General features: G+C 49.3%; 1 long non-coding RNA gene across 3 annotated transcripts in view; it reads right to left on the bottom strand.

Annotated features, from left to right (window-relative positions):
• Nucleotides 1–15,151, bottom strand: part of LOC138510390 (uncharacterized) — a 78,890-nt gene that overhangs the window by 27,568 nt on the left and 36,171 nt on the right. The window contains exons 3-4 of one of the 3 annotated variants that reach the window (XR_011280379.1): nucleotides 12,473–12,559; nucleotides 11,634–11,732 (exon numbers count right to left, since the gene is read on the bottom strand). This is a non-coding gene — a long non-coding RNA (uncharacterized lncRNA). Of the gene's footprint in view, nucleotides 1–11,361; nucleotides 11,733–12,472; nucleotides 12,560–15,151 lie in introns of those variants that run through there. The other 2 variants (XR_011280378.1, XR_011280377.1) reach the window with 2 other exon arrangements.

Raw genomic sequence — 15,151 nt, 5'->3', positions numbered from 1 at the left:
ACTATCGTTCATTGTGCCACAGTTGGTAATTGTATGAAGCTTTCTGTTTCAGAAGAAACAGAAAGCTGTTCTGTTGCTGCTTGACCCAGACAGGCTATGATCTTGTGAAGTTTGCAAAGGTAGCGGTCGCCCCTCTCTAGACAGAACAAGGTCTGATAACCTGTTCAGTGGTTATTAACCACTTGAGAGTTCGCAGCCACTGCTTTTACTCACTGTGCCTTTCACAGATGGGAAATATCCATTTGCATATCAGTCTTTGTCCTGCCCAGGGGCAGTCTAGCACCGAAATGCAATGGCAATTCCAACCTGACCGAGAGTACCACCAGCAACCCCATACACGTGTTTCACCATTGTTGGGGATCATCAGTGAGGTGAAGCTGATGCCTCTCTAAGCACAGTGAGAGGGAGACCACGTCTGGTTGCCCCCAGGAGACCTAGGGTTACCAATCCCAGGTTCCTTGAAATTTAGTTTGCAAAGGTAGCGGGCGCCCCTCTCTCGACAGAACAAGGTCTGATAACCTGTTCAGTGGTTATTAACCACTTGAGAGTTCGCAGCCACTGCTTTTACTCACTGTGCCTTTCACAGATGGGAAATATCCATTTGCATATCAGTCTTTGTCCTGCCCAGGGGCAGTCCAGCACCGAAATGCAATGGCAACCCCATACACGTGTTTCACCCTTGTTGGGGATCATCAGTGAGGTGAAGCTGATGCCTCTCTAAGCACAGTGAGAGGGAGACCACGTCTGGTTGCCCCCAGGAGACCTAGGGTTACCAATCCCAGGTTCCTTGAAATTTAGTTTGCAAAGGTAGCGGGCGCCCCTCTCTCGACAGAACAAGGCCTGATAACTTATTCAGTGGTTATTAACCACTTGAGAGTTCGCAGCCACCGCTTTTACTCACTGTGCCTTTCACAGATGGGAAATATCCATTTGCATATCAGTCTTTGTCCTGCCCAGGGGCAGTCCAGCACTGAAATGCAATGGCAATTCCAACCTGACCGAGAGTACCACCAGCAACCCCATACACGTGTTTCACCCTTTCACTCTCTCACTGTGCTTAGAGAGGCATCAGCTTCACCTCACTGATGATCCCCAACAAGGGTGAAACACGTGTATGGGGTTGCTGGTGGTACTCTCGTTCAGGTTGGAATTGCCATTGCATTTCGGTGCTGGACTGCCCCTGGGCAGGACAAAGACTGATATGCAAATGGATATTTCCCATCTGTGAAATGCACAGTGAGTAAAATCAGTGGCTGCGAACTCTCAAGTGGTTAATAACCACTGAACAGGTTATCAAGTCGGTTCTTTCGAGAGAGGGGCGCCCGCTACCTTTGCAAAACTATTTTTCAAGGAACCTGGGATTGGTAACCCTAGGTCTCCTGGGGGCAACCAGACGTGGTCTCCCTCTCACTGTGCTTAGAGAGGCATCAGCTTCACCTCACTGATGATCCCCAACAAGGGTGAAACACGTGTATGGGGTTGCTGGTGGTACTCTCCTTCAGGTTGGAATTGCCATTGCATTTCGGTGCTGGACTGCCCCTGGGCAGGACAAAGACTGATATGCAAATGGATATTTCCCATCTGTGAAAGGCACAGTGAGTAAATGCAGTGGCTGCGAACTCTCAAGTGGTTAATAACCACTGAACAGGTTATCAAGTCTGTTCTTTCGAGAGAGGGGCGCCCGCTACCTTTGCAAAACTATTTTTCAAGGAACCTGGGATTGGTAACCCTAGGTCTCCTGGGGGCAATCAGACGTGGTCGCCCTCTCACTGTGCTTAGAGAGGCATCAGCTTCACCTCACTGATGATCCCCAACAATGGTGAAACACGTGTATGGGGTTGCTGGTGGTACTCTCGTTCAGGTTGGAATTGCCATTGCATTTCGGTGCTGGACTGCCCCTCGGCAGGACAAAGACTGATATGCAAATGGATATTTCCCATCTGTGAAAGGCACAGGCCCTCATTACGACCCTGGCGGAGGTCCATGGTGCAATTTGCACCATGGACCATGGCGCAGAGCTGCCAATACCGCCATGGGGGTTGGCGGACTTACCGCCCCATTCCGAGGTTGGCGGGGCGGTAAGTCCCCAATCCCCATTTACCCTTCCCCATTCCCATTTTTGCCCCATAGGGTATAATGGGAGTGGGGAAGGCGTTAATTACGCCACCGTAAATTACGGTGGCGTAATTAACAACAAGTCCCGTAGCGCCATGGATTTTTCCGCCTGCAAAAAGCAGGCGTAAAAATCTCCATGGCGCTACGGAATGTCGTAGTCTGGCGGAGAGGTACGCCATGCATTACGCTGGCGTAAACCCCTCTCCGCCAGGGTCCTAATGAGGGCCACAGTGAGTAAAAGCAGTGGCTGAGAACTCTCAAGTCGTTAATAACCACTGAACAGGTTATCAAGTCAGTTCTTTCGAGAGAGGGGTGCCCGCTACCTTTGCAAAACTATGATCTTGTGAACACTATTTCCTTGTTCTTGCTTTAGGTCCTGACATATAATTCCGCTCCGGATGTGCCTTCCCATGAGCCTTCAGAGTGAGGCACTGTAATAATAACTTGCTCAAAAGGCTAGAGCTTTCCCTTGCATTGTTTGAACCCCGGCAGCCATTCTGTGTACACCTCAAGTGGGAATCAAATGTGCTTGACATAGATGCATTGCTTGCCTGTTTCTGGATGTTGTCTTCGTTGTTAGTCTATTCTTATGGAATATACTTTTGTATGTACAGGACTCTATTCCTTTCTGCCTCTCGTATACCATCCTCTCTTCAGCTTTGGGGTATCAGTTCCCTTTAAGCTTTTGACACCTGCTGGCTCTGCCTCTTTCTCTCTCTCTCTCTCCCATGCTCTCTCTCTCTCTCTCTCTCTCTCCACCCCTCTCTTCATTATCCACCCTCCCCACTGCTCCAGATCATCCCTGCCTTCCTTGCTCGAACACACTCGCTCTGTGTAGAGTGCTGAGTACTTTAGAGGCTGTAGGAACCTTCTCCTTGGGCACACGAATACCGAAGTGCACTCAGCTGAGTAACACAGCAAGCTGAGCATGGGAATTGAATGTTTGCATTCATACTGTTCCCTGCAGCTGCTCTGGATTTTTCCCCACAGACTGACCGTGGATTTGCAGACCAATCCCTTATGATGGCCATCCGCCATTGAATTGCGCTGTGTCGCGAACTGTTGGTTTCTCCACACAGGGCATGCCAGACTCCTGTCCACCATCTCTTCCACGCCTAGAAGCGCTCATCTTCCAAGCGCGTGGTCGCGCACAGGAAAGGTGGTCCATCAGATGTTTCTTGCATTGCACCACTGTTGTATACTTGATAGTAAGCGGACACAGGACCATCATGTTCTTCTGTCTGCTCCCACACGGGTAACACTGCTTCTTGGACAGGAAGGCTCTTGCAGTTAGTTTCCAAGGTTGAGCTGTTGCCCAGAGGGCATGATTTCAGTGGGTGACCATTGCAATTGCCATTGAGGTCTGTGGTTTGTACAAAATTCAGGGACACATGGGTCAGAGGTTTAGAAATGTGGGATAAGTGGTCAGCGCAGGGGAGATTGGCTGAACCCTTTAGTAAACGGTTAGGACAATGTCTTGGAAAAAGGGGATACTCTAGTTTCATTATAGAGTGTATGCACTTCAAGAGCAGCATTTGTGGGGAAAGGGTCACTGAGGTATCTCCCCACTTCCCCAGCTGTGGCAAGTCATGCATCCCTTTAATCCCTCATCGGTGGGTCTCTGTTATCAGTGCCAGTTGTCCTTTACCCTGGCCGCAGGAATTCTTCCTCCCTGGGTCTCTATCCCTCACAGGGTCTCATTATTAACTGTCTCCCAGATGCGTGGGGGTATGGCCTTCTACTAAGGCTGGTGATGGGATAGAGAGCCTGAAGGGACCTCAATGCACCTCCTCTGGGCCCTACTCCACACAGTGTGTGATGGAGCCCAGCCCTTGCCACCCCAGCCCAAACCCCAGTCTAAAATATGAGACTTCATCACAGCATACACCCACACACTGTGCATAACGTGTATACACAGAGACACAATACATGCACCCTCACACTGCACATACACCCTCACACGTCACGTGCTTTATAGCACTGAAAATACATGTTCACAGTACATATAGGCCCTCACACTGTGCATACACCCACACCCTGAGCATACAGCCACACGGTGCGCATACACCCTCTCACCAGAATGAAATGCTTGTGCAAATGCCCAAACGATTGGCTTTGCCAATGCTTGTCACTTTATTTGGGAATACTATGTTCAACCAGGTTTCTTTATTCTAGTTAAGCTATTGCTCTGATTTGCCATGTGCAGCTAAGGGTAGCAATGGATCCTTGTGGGGTTGGTAGGGGAGAGGATGGAATGATGTGGGCACTGATGGCCCTACCAGGGGCAGAGACAGGGGAACAGCCCCATGCACTAGAGTTACCCTTAAAGTGGCTGTTTCAGGGCCTACAAGACCACAGAGTGTGAGCTCTTAATTATGACAATTGTGGAGAAAGTGGTGCTTCTACATAAGATCGCTAATCAGTGCAGACACGACGTTTAATTTGTATAAAAACTGCACTCAGAACACCCACCATATTTGGAGATGGACTCCAACATTGTCATTTTGGGATTTGGCTGTTCACAACCCAACTAGAGATTTTCTTTTGCTGTACTGGCGGCACTTCATTAAAGATGCAGGCCTGAGAGACAAGGAGCTAAAAATACATGTCAATCAGACATTGGCACATCCAATCGTGTTGGCTCCTGTGTAGGCATTAGATAGACATTCTGCAGTGCTGCACTGCTATTGCCAGGCACTCACACCGTGTGGCAGCTGTTTCCATGCTATGGCCAGGTGATATAATCGTTAGGCATTGCTATGGGAGATCTCAATAAGTGAATAGGCAAGTATGAGCACATGGGTATATGAAATCTATATGTATGCTAGTGGCAGCCTCACATGGTCTATCAATGCCAAGAAATGACTAGCATGGATATGACATGCAACGTTTAGCTGTGCAGGTTCTGCCATCATATGCCATGTGCACCAAAACATGTCCCAATAATGCCACGATATGCTTGCTCCTGTGAGCATATGCAAAGTATACACAACACAACTTGTTGTTAAGAAAGTTGTGCCCCCCCCGACCCCCACCTTTGTTGCTCCATATGCAAAGTATAACCTTGCAGGTGCTGCAATCATAAGCCACGTGCTGCCTCACAAAAAGCCATCAAATGAATACTCTTAGCACTAGATGTAACGCCACAGTTACTGATATCATTTGCCAAATACAGCCTCTGACCCCCCAATAGTGCCATAACATGTATTGTATGGCCAGCATCTGGTAGATATTTGCTGCCATCATATGTTAAGTGCTTCCCAAATGTCGCAGTCACACCCATTGATCCCCATCATATGGTATAGCTAGCACATGTAAGGAACTGTGAAAGCTTAGTTATTCAAACGAGAGCAGGTATCCTGTTTAGGGAGCTTCCTTTCTCACTCTTTGGTCATTCTGGTAGCAGACATTGTGACATCGGAACTGAACGATCGTGTGCTCTTGCAGTTGAGAAGTAATGTCAATTTCTTGTTACATGTGTGTGTATCAATGACACAAACAACACAGACTTGGAAGTCCATGGGCCTCATTACGACCCAGGCGGAAAACCATGGTGCTAATAGCACCATGGTCCATGCCGGTAACTTACCGACTCCGCCATGGAGAAAGGGGGAATTACCACCCCATTACAAGGTTGGCGGGGCGGTAATTCCCCCTTTCTCTATGGCCCTTCCCCATTCCCATTTTTGCCCCATAGGGCTCAATGGGAATGGGGAAGGTGCTAAGTACGGTACCGCAAATTGCGGTACCGTGCTTAGCACCAAGGTCCCTTTGAGGGTCCCTACTTTAACGGCTGGTGTAGACCAGCCGTTAAGGTCGGGTCCCGCAAAGGGATCTCGTAATCAGGCGCTAATGGGTTAACGGCGCCGCAGCCTTTTACAGCACCGTTAACCAGTGCTTAATTTGTAAAAAAATAAGTGCCAGTGCCCAAAAAATATTGGCCCCATAATGCACCGCGCGGCGCTGCTCGCAGTGCGGACACGCGGCGCCGCCCGCAGTGATGGCGCGCAGCCCGCGCCAGTTCAGTGCCAGACCTAGATCGGCCCATCACTCTGCTGCTGCTCCATGTCACATGTTTGGTGCTGCAGCAACTGCTGGCACAGGCTAGTAGTGGGATGGATGGGGAAGGGCACACATGGATTGAGAAAGTATGATGCTTTAAAGTTGGAAAACACTTGTTATGGTAGGTGTAGTGGTTCCAGCATTCCGGCAACCCCAGAGGCAAAAGAGTGCATTTGAACACATATCTAAGTTCTAGACCACACTTGTTAGACGTCTGGACCATACTTGCTGTCCTGAGTAGTACCCACGGGGGAGGCTTTTTGATAAAATGTGAGGCAAATTGTGCATTTTAGTATGAGGCAAACCTGCCGTTTTCCAGAGGTAAAATACTGGTGGATGAAGCTCTCGGAAGACAGGGAGTGAAGGGCAAGAAAGGAATTACAACCCAACTCCAAGCCGGGCCTCAATAACAAGAAGAAAGGTAGACCTCTTTACACCCACACAACCAATCCCAAGAACAGTCAGTTCACTCCACCAAAAGTGGTTCCAAGAGCATAAACCCAACGGTCGCCACTGCCACCCTCATTAAAAGTGGTAAGTAAAACACAGAATGATACTAGTCAGCACGCAGTGTACCAGCGCCAGGGGACAGTCTTTCTATTCGATATAAGAAAGAGTAGTGTATGAGCAGGAGGCAGGTGGCAGATAACAAACCGATAAAAACCGGTAAGCTGCCACCATCAACAAGGTCCCCCCCTCCTCCCACCGGGTGCTTTGTATGACCACACTCACCACATGCTAACCCAATGGGGCAGCCACGGCCACAGTGCACTCACCACTCAGACCCAGCAGGACTTCACCAGGGACGAAGACAACGCCGCCGCCCGTGCCCCGCCCGGTCCTGGGTCTTGCTGCCTGAGCTGAGCTGCCTCAATCACTTTAGGATATCTTCCGTGGGGCCGCCCGCCACAGCCACCGCGGCCATGTTGATGACAAAAATAGGTGCGCAGCGGCACCTTTAAAAGAAAAAACGTATATTTGGGCGGCTGGGGCCCATCACTTTTGAAGTGATGGGCCCCAGCCTCCACTCATAAATACTTATTTCTTTTAAAACCTACCTTCCGTGGGGTGGGGCCCGGCCACCGGCCCCACGGAAGGTAAGGTTTTTTAAAAGAAAAAAGTTAAAAACATACTAATTAGGGCACAAATAAATCCACGGGCTCGCGCCGTGGCAGAGTCATCCAACTCAGTATGGGCCGCGGCAGCCCTGCCTGGTGGTCACAGAAATTGGCCTGGGCGTGGCACTCCGGTCAGCAGCACACAGGTCACACAGACAGAAGCCCGGGTGCGGACGGGCCCCTGGTGGTATCCGGACTCTTGGCAAGTCAGGACACCACCAGGGGACCGCGCCGCCGCTCGGGCCCCGACCTGGCCCTTCCTTGCCTGATTACTGTGACAGGCTCAGGGCAGGCTGCTGTTTTCGGTCCAGACTTACCTGCTTTGCCGACTGGGACTTGGTCTTCTCTCCTGTTGGGGTCTCAGGGTGGGCGGTGTGGAGGCGCACACTGGCACCCAAAGATGAAAAAGCAGGCAGAGGGGGGCCCCAGGAAGCAACTAGGCCGCACCACGCAGTGCAGCAGGGCAGGCTCTCTCACACGCTACGCCTAGACACCTTCACTTCACAAAAAACTTGTGAAATGAAGGTGGCGCCGCACTTCCTCCTGTAACAACAACACGCCACCATGTAATTTCACTGGCACAGAAGAACAGCCAATGAAAACTGCACATTCTGTGTTACTATACAGAATGTATCAAATACTGGATAGTAACAACAGAATGGCAGTTTTCATTGGCTGTTGTTTGTAACTTGTTCATTGCTATTGCAGGTCCCTCCCAGGACCAGCCAGCCATGGCCTGGACCTGCAAGCACGAGAGATCACAATGACAAACAAACCCAATGATTTATAATGAAGCAAAGTGAAGTGGAAGAACAAATAAAGCAATTGCACGTGCGCTGGCCCCCCATGATTAGTTCCGGTGCCCAAAAAAGAGTGCTGGTGTTGGGCACCAGCAACCACCCCCACAAATTAAGCACTGCCGTTAACCCATTAGCGCCAGGGTCGTAATGAGGCCCAATGCCTTCCTTAGACTTTCCTGTGTTTAAATTATAACTTCCGGTTGTGGAGCATCAGAAGCATTCTTAAACATACTCGTGGCATTTTTCTTTTTGTTTAATGTTTTCCGCAGTCGATCCGGCTCCTCCCTGTAGTCAGATTTACAATTTTATTTTCCTCTTTGACCACTGTGTTTTTAACACTTGTGAAACAGAAGGCACGAGAATTCTGTCTTTTTACCCAACTACTGACTTACAATTTTTACCCTTACTGCCAAAAGTATTTGGAGAAATTACCGAACGGTAATTCGGACAAATATTGGCAGAATTGACGTCATGTGGAATTAGCGTCATGAAGGGAATGAGAAGCTTCACGGCAGCCATCTTTAAATAGGCAATCTATTGAAATTTTTCTGCAGCCATCCAACAGTGAAAGAGAGTGCAAACATGTCTGTGGGAAAAGCTCAAAGTACCTGAAATATGGCACATGAAGCCAAGGTTTACGGATGCTGTGCTCCCAGTATTGGCAGAGAAAGTAGCGGTACATTCTGATGAGCTGTATGGTGCCCAGAACAAGAAAACATCACACCCGACGAAGGCTGCCACCTGGAATGAAGTGTGGGACAAGGATGGTGGCTGTAGGGACAGTGCCCCGAGACATGGATGACAATGAAAAGAGGTGGAATGATCTCAAAGCCAGGGTCCGCTCACTGCTGGCACAACACCACAGGGAGACATCAGTTACAGGAGGAGGCACAGTTGAGCGCCTTAAGGTCACCCCATGGGAGGAAACATCCTGCTCCATCTACCACATGGCTCTCCTGGAGTGCGTAGGTTCGGCCTAGGTCAGAGCCGGAACTCCTGCAGACCATGGTGAGTAAACGTATAACCAAGTGCCAATGACATAACCCATATCAAATGGGAAGCCATACACTGTCGCCACAATTGCACATGCACAATGGTTGCAATCAATCTAGTGACCCCAGCAACGAGTGCTGAAGGAAGGTCAGACTTGCATGCATACCTGACATGCTGTTCTCAAATGATGCCAGCAAATGCCCAAAAGCGATCTGTCACATGGTGTGTCAATTGACCCGGCATGTCCATGAGATCCCCAGTACTACCTAGTAGCCATTGTTAGACTCCCTCATTCACATGTCACCCAAAAACGAGATGACCCCTAACTAACACATCTGGGCAGACAGCCAAATGCTGCGCAACTTACATACCATACTGGCAAACAGAATGCCATTGGCAATAAGCAACTGCCACACGGACAATGCCAGTTATAACACACATCAATCAGGGGGCACAACATGAGAAGGCCCAAGAATCCTCAGTGGCCAAACATTCCCTAGACCCACATGTTTCCAGCAGATTACCAACATGCATTGTGCAGACAAAGACCATGACCCTGGTAAAAAGTGAATAGGCCCGCCTGTCTATTAAATGCACGCGTCAAAGCCAAAGTCATTCCGTAGCAGCAGCAGAAACGTGCATTTAGGGCAGGATGCCACTCACAGACAGCCGATGCGCAACATCCACACAGGTCACCACAATGAATGATGTTCAGCCACTAACAATGAGCCTGTATGTATCGAATAGTCAATCCTGTAATGTACACATATGAAGTGATAGCTTCTCTCCCAACAGGCACTCAAGCCAGTCAAGCAGGAGATGAGGGGCCTATGACATCCGCTGCGGCATCTTACACCTCTACGCTAGTGCCGTCCTCTTGCCACATAGCGCGTGGATCAGCTAGTCGGTGGAAACCTGTAGGCAAGTCTTCCACAGCCATTCCCTTGTCAGCGCCCACTGCGTTAGTGTGCGCTATAGAGCCTGCACCACAGACCACCAGCTCCATCCCCACAACCGACAGCAGGGATACGGTTGGTGAAGCCACTGCAGTGGCCAACACCAACACAGCCGAGCAAGTGGCTGTTGCAATTACTACTGCCACACCCACAGCCACCTCTGTCTCAGCACAGACTGAACCTGTTACTGCCACCATGACAAGTGCGCCAGTTACGGTCATCAGGGACATTCACCTGCCAGACTCCTCTACCTTTCCCATCCTGTCTCCTTACCCCAACATTCCCGAACCCTCATCCAGTGGCCATGCAGTGCAGTGGCACCATAAAGAAGACACAGTCACTGATTATGATGGCTCATCTGCGCATATCCATCAAGGAGGGAGCAGAAGCCCAACCCATCATCCCTGGTACCCCAACACTCGCTGAAAACAATATAGGGGAGGCACGACGTGATGCCGCAGCGGCAGGAGTGAATGAAGAGCATAGCAGAGGAACAACTGGGCCATTCACAAGCCATGAGGGATGCCGTGCTGGGGGCATTGAGGTGGGTGACCAGCGCCACAGAGAGGCAGAGCAGGCGCATTGCAGCTGCCAACAGCCTGGTTGGGAAGAGAGTGCTAGAGTTGGCAGAGGCCAAGTCACTCAGCAATGAGACAGTCCTGAAGGCCATCAGGCTCACACTACAGCACATCAGAGGGAAGAAAGCCAGCTCCATCTCTTCTACTCACACAGAGAGTTCAGTCCCCAACACTCAGGTAGGGAGATCACAAAGGATAATGTCTCGCTCCCCAACCGCCTACACCAGGACATGGCAAGCGCAGGCGACAGTAGGGATAGACGCAGCACTGTCATTGGTTCAGGGGACTGAGGTGGTGGGAGGGCATTGGTGTTGGGGATGAGGGTTGTGGCTGGCCATTGGTGTTGGGGATGTGGGTGGTGGGTGGCCATTGATTTTGGGGATGAGGTTCGTGGCTGGCCATTGGTGTTGGGGATGAGGGTTGTGGCTGGCCATTGGTGTTGGGGATGTGGGTGGTGGGTGGCCATTGGTTTTAGGGATGAGGTTCGTGGCTGGCCATTGGTGTTGGGGATGAGGGTCGGGGCTGGCCATTGGTGTTGGGGATGTGGGTAGTGGGATGGTATTGGTGTTGGGTATGAGGGTGATGGGAGGGCCATGGGTATATCCCTGTAAAATAAAATAGCATTGCAGCAAATGATTTCAGTTGTCAATCATGTTTGTCATTGATGTGATGTTATTGATGAGTACATTTCCAGTGAAACTGTCAAATCATGTGTGATTCAAAAATAGTTCTCAATGAGCTGCGACAGTTGATGCATTCTTCCCTTCCATCATTACGTCCTCCCCGAGGTGGCCTGTGAAGATCTGCGTCATCTTCATCATCGGAATCGGGGTGACCTTTGCTGTCCTCTGGAGGCACGGGCTCATTCTTGCTAATGCACATCTTGTGCAGCATTGCACAGACCATGGCAACCTTCCCAACCTTCACAGGACTGTACATAAGTGCCCCGCCCATCCGGTTGAGGCACCAGAATCTTGCCTTAAGCGGTCCAAATGCATGCTCTCTGCTTACCCTGATCCCTGTGTGTGCCTTGCTGTCTGCCACATCCTGCGGCTGCAGGGTTTCTGGTGGGTGCCATGAGCCATGGCCGCAGTGGATAGCCAGAGTCACCTGCAAGAGGTCAGAGGTAAGATGTTGGAAGGATTTGTTATGCACGCAGTCATCTAGGCGCTATGCTGCAGGGATATCATTTCCATACGGTACATCAGGCCACTACATGACGTTGGGGCTGTGTGGGTCTTAAAATGGCTAATGGGTAACAATTCCTGTTCATCTTGCTGCATGGTGAATGAGTCAGCAGCCGCTCTCTCCTCACTACCCGCATCACCCTTACACAAATCATAATTCCTGCTATTCAGTGCTACTCGTGCAGTGGCTAGTTGGTTCGTTTTGTCATGTGTATGCCTTTCGCATTGTTACAGTTGTTGGCAACAATAGTAGTGCATTGAAAATAAATTGGTTTAATACATCACGTTTCATGCTGGACTCCAACCTTTAAGTGCAAGACCGGTTATTGAACCCATGCTCCACAGCGTGGGCTTGTGTCCAAGAGTAGCGTGTTGCCCCTGAGCTGTCCTCCCAGCCCCGGCATTCATCAGTGCATCCTATGTACCTGACTATCATGCACACTCATGTCACACTGTACCTGGGGAGGGGATATTGGGGATGGCCTATGCACTATTGAGTTATGATAGCTTTTCCTCATCTTGGCCTGCATTCTTTGACTCACATGCATCAGGTACTGACTATGGCCAAGATGTGTATTGCAGTACTCCTGTGCCCCCCACCACCCCATCCTCTTCTCATTCTTTGCTCCACATGTGCATTGTATTGTGAGTATTTCCACTTACCCAATATCCATGTATGCTTTCCCCTATAGGAGTCCATACGTCCTGCCAGGGTGCTGTTCCACAGGACCATGGCATCATGAGTGGAACCTGGAAAATGGGCACAGCCCTGGCTCACTGTCAGAACGGCATCACAAGTCATTTACACATTCGCAGAATAATACTTCCTGTTGCGGATACTTTAGCTCCAATGCATGGCATAGCACCAAAGCCTCATTCTTGCATGCGTAATATGATTGCTCCTCCTCTGAGCTGGAGGTAACTGCACTCACTGGTATTTTTGAGGAATTACTGCTTGTTTTTGGCATTATTTTGGCAGTACATTATTTTGGCAGTGCATTTTGGCAGTACATCAGCCGTTAATATGGCGGAAATACCGTTTTGTGTTTTGGCAGTAAATCCACCGGTGGAATTAGCACTGGTGGAATTACCACTGGTTTTTGGCGGTAATTCTGCTGGTGCTAATTCCACCGGTGGAATTTTGTCAAAATAAAAGGCTTTTTGCTTCCACTGAGTGAGCAAGTGATCTCCTGTCTATACAGGCAATCCCCTTAACTGAAAGACCCATAAACTTGGGGAAAGAGCAAAATAAGTCTGGCTAAGCGACTTCAGTCCCCATTGGTCTGGGCCCGCTGTCCCATGTAGTCAAGGAGAGCCAAAGCGCAATATCAGCAGATTGACCAGGGCGTCAGGGACGCATAGCAGAGAAGCGTCAGGCAGAGTATCCCACCCTCCTCAACACTGATGGGTGCACATGCAGTGGAGTGAGAGGAGTTTCAGGAAAGTGGGTCTGAATGGGCAGGCAGAAGAATTGCTCCATCGCCCAGAGCAAAACAGACTCCACTACATGGAGGGCGACCACCGGGGAGTTGGATGATTCCTTTACTCAGCGTTCCTTCTGCATCAAGGGTGTTCCAGGTGCCCCAGATTCCCATGGCCGCTTGGTGTGCCAGTTCATTCAGGCGGCACTGAGTCCCATGGCGGCTTGGTGTGCCAGTTCATTCAGCCGGCACTGAGTCTCAGACTCTTGTAATCCTGATGGCCCAGATTCCCATGTTGGCTTTGTGCGCCAATTCATTCAGGCGGCACTGAGTCTCAGACTCTTGGAATCCTGATGCCCCAGATTCCCATGTTGGCTTGGTGCGCCAATTCATTCAGGCGGCACTGAGTCTCAGACTCTTGGAATCCTGATGCCCCAGATTCCCATGTTGGCTTGGTGCGCCAGTTCATTCAGGCGGCACTGAGTCTCAGACTCTTGGAATCCTGATTCCCCAGATTCCCATGTTGGCTTGGTGCGCCAGGTCATTCAGGCGGCACTGAGTCTCAGACTCTTGGAATCCTGATGCCCCAGATTCCCATGTTGGCTTGCTGCGCCAGTTCATTCAGGCGGCACTGAGTCTCAGACTCTTGGAATCCTGATGCCCCAGATTCCCATGTTGGCTTGCTGCGCCAGTTCATTCGGGCAGCACCGAGTGTCAAACTCTTGGAAGGGAGGATGGCGGGAGGATTGTAAGATTTAATGCAGAGTAATGATCACCATTCTACCCTTATCTCATTCCACTCAGTTTGCTGTGCAGACTGGTGGATCGAGGAGTTTAAAAAGGGTCTGCAACATTTTAAGTTTAAAGTTCAGGGATGAGGGAGGGAGAGATTAACAGTTCATTGCGGTCAAGGTGGAAAGATATCGGTAAATCCAAAATAAGAATTTTGCTGCGTTTTAGAGACACCCTCTGTCCACAAAGTAGAGCTTGAAAGTATACATTTTGCAGAAGTAGTTGGAATCCCAAAAAGTACGTGAAACATGTAGGTAATAAGATGCAATATCTGGCGCCATTTTGGTGTAAAGGCGAGAATGGCAGGTGGTGCTCAGGCAAGCCAGGGTCAAGCTACTAGCATGATCCTGACTGGCGTTTCAAGCCACTCCCTGGGCGAAACACATTATTCGTTTAATCCCCATCAGCGCCCTGGAGACTGGCAGTTGTTTATTTGAGTGACCGTTGTCTGTGACAAAAGCACACAATAAATGCTTTGTTGATAAGGACTATGATGGGAGCATGTGGGGGATTTTGTTTGGCAAAGCCTCAAACATCTCCAGCCAGCTACCCAAATATATTCCTTATAGCAAGATCATTGGCGTCATCAGTGCTTAAGCGGTGGCGCAAAGACTCTTGCCCGCTGTGTCTCCAAGGACTCTCTATTTGTATTTTGTATTTTATTTATTTATATATATTTATATTATATTTATCTAATCATTTCGTTTCTAACAATCCCACCCTCACACTCTGAGACAAGATACAAGCTGGTTTGCAATAGCATTTTTTTCTTGTATTAAAAAAAATAGCATCAAAATAATATGATAGGTGATTCCACTGTTCCATTAGGCAAGGGTTCTACACCCTCGTCTCATTCGACACCAAGTCTGAAGACTTTATATATAGCCAAATAACGTTATGTAGATGGATTCACAGAAAATTAAGCCAAGCAATCTACATCAGAGAATTATGCCTGTTTTAAACCCACATCCTTGCTAAAATCAAAAGGCAAAGAAATACTCAGACTTAGGTTAAAATCAAACTCAATCTAAAATATTAGACACAATCTATGGCAAAATATGGATTCGTACCTTAGAAAAAAATACTACTTCACTGCTTCCTGATGTCAGACATGCTGAAAACGATTGTA

This window comes from Ambystoma mexicanum, chromosome 6p, assembly GCF_040938575.1.
Source record: "Ambystoma mexicanum isolate Mex_15411 chromosome 6p, UKY_AmexF1_1, whole genome shotgun sequence".
Taxonomy (NCBI): Eukaryota; Metazoa; Chordata; class Amphibia; order Caudata; family Ambystomatidae; genus Ambystoma; species Ambystoma mexicanum.
This window is presented reverse-complemented; position numbering and strand designations above follow the sequence as displayed.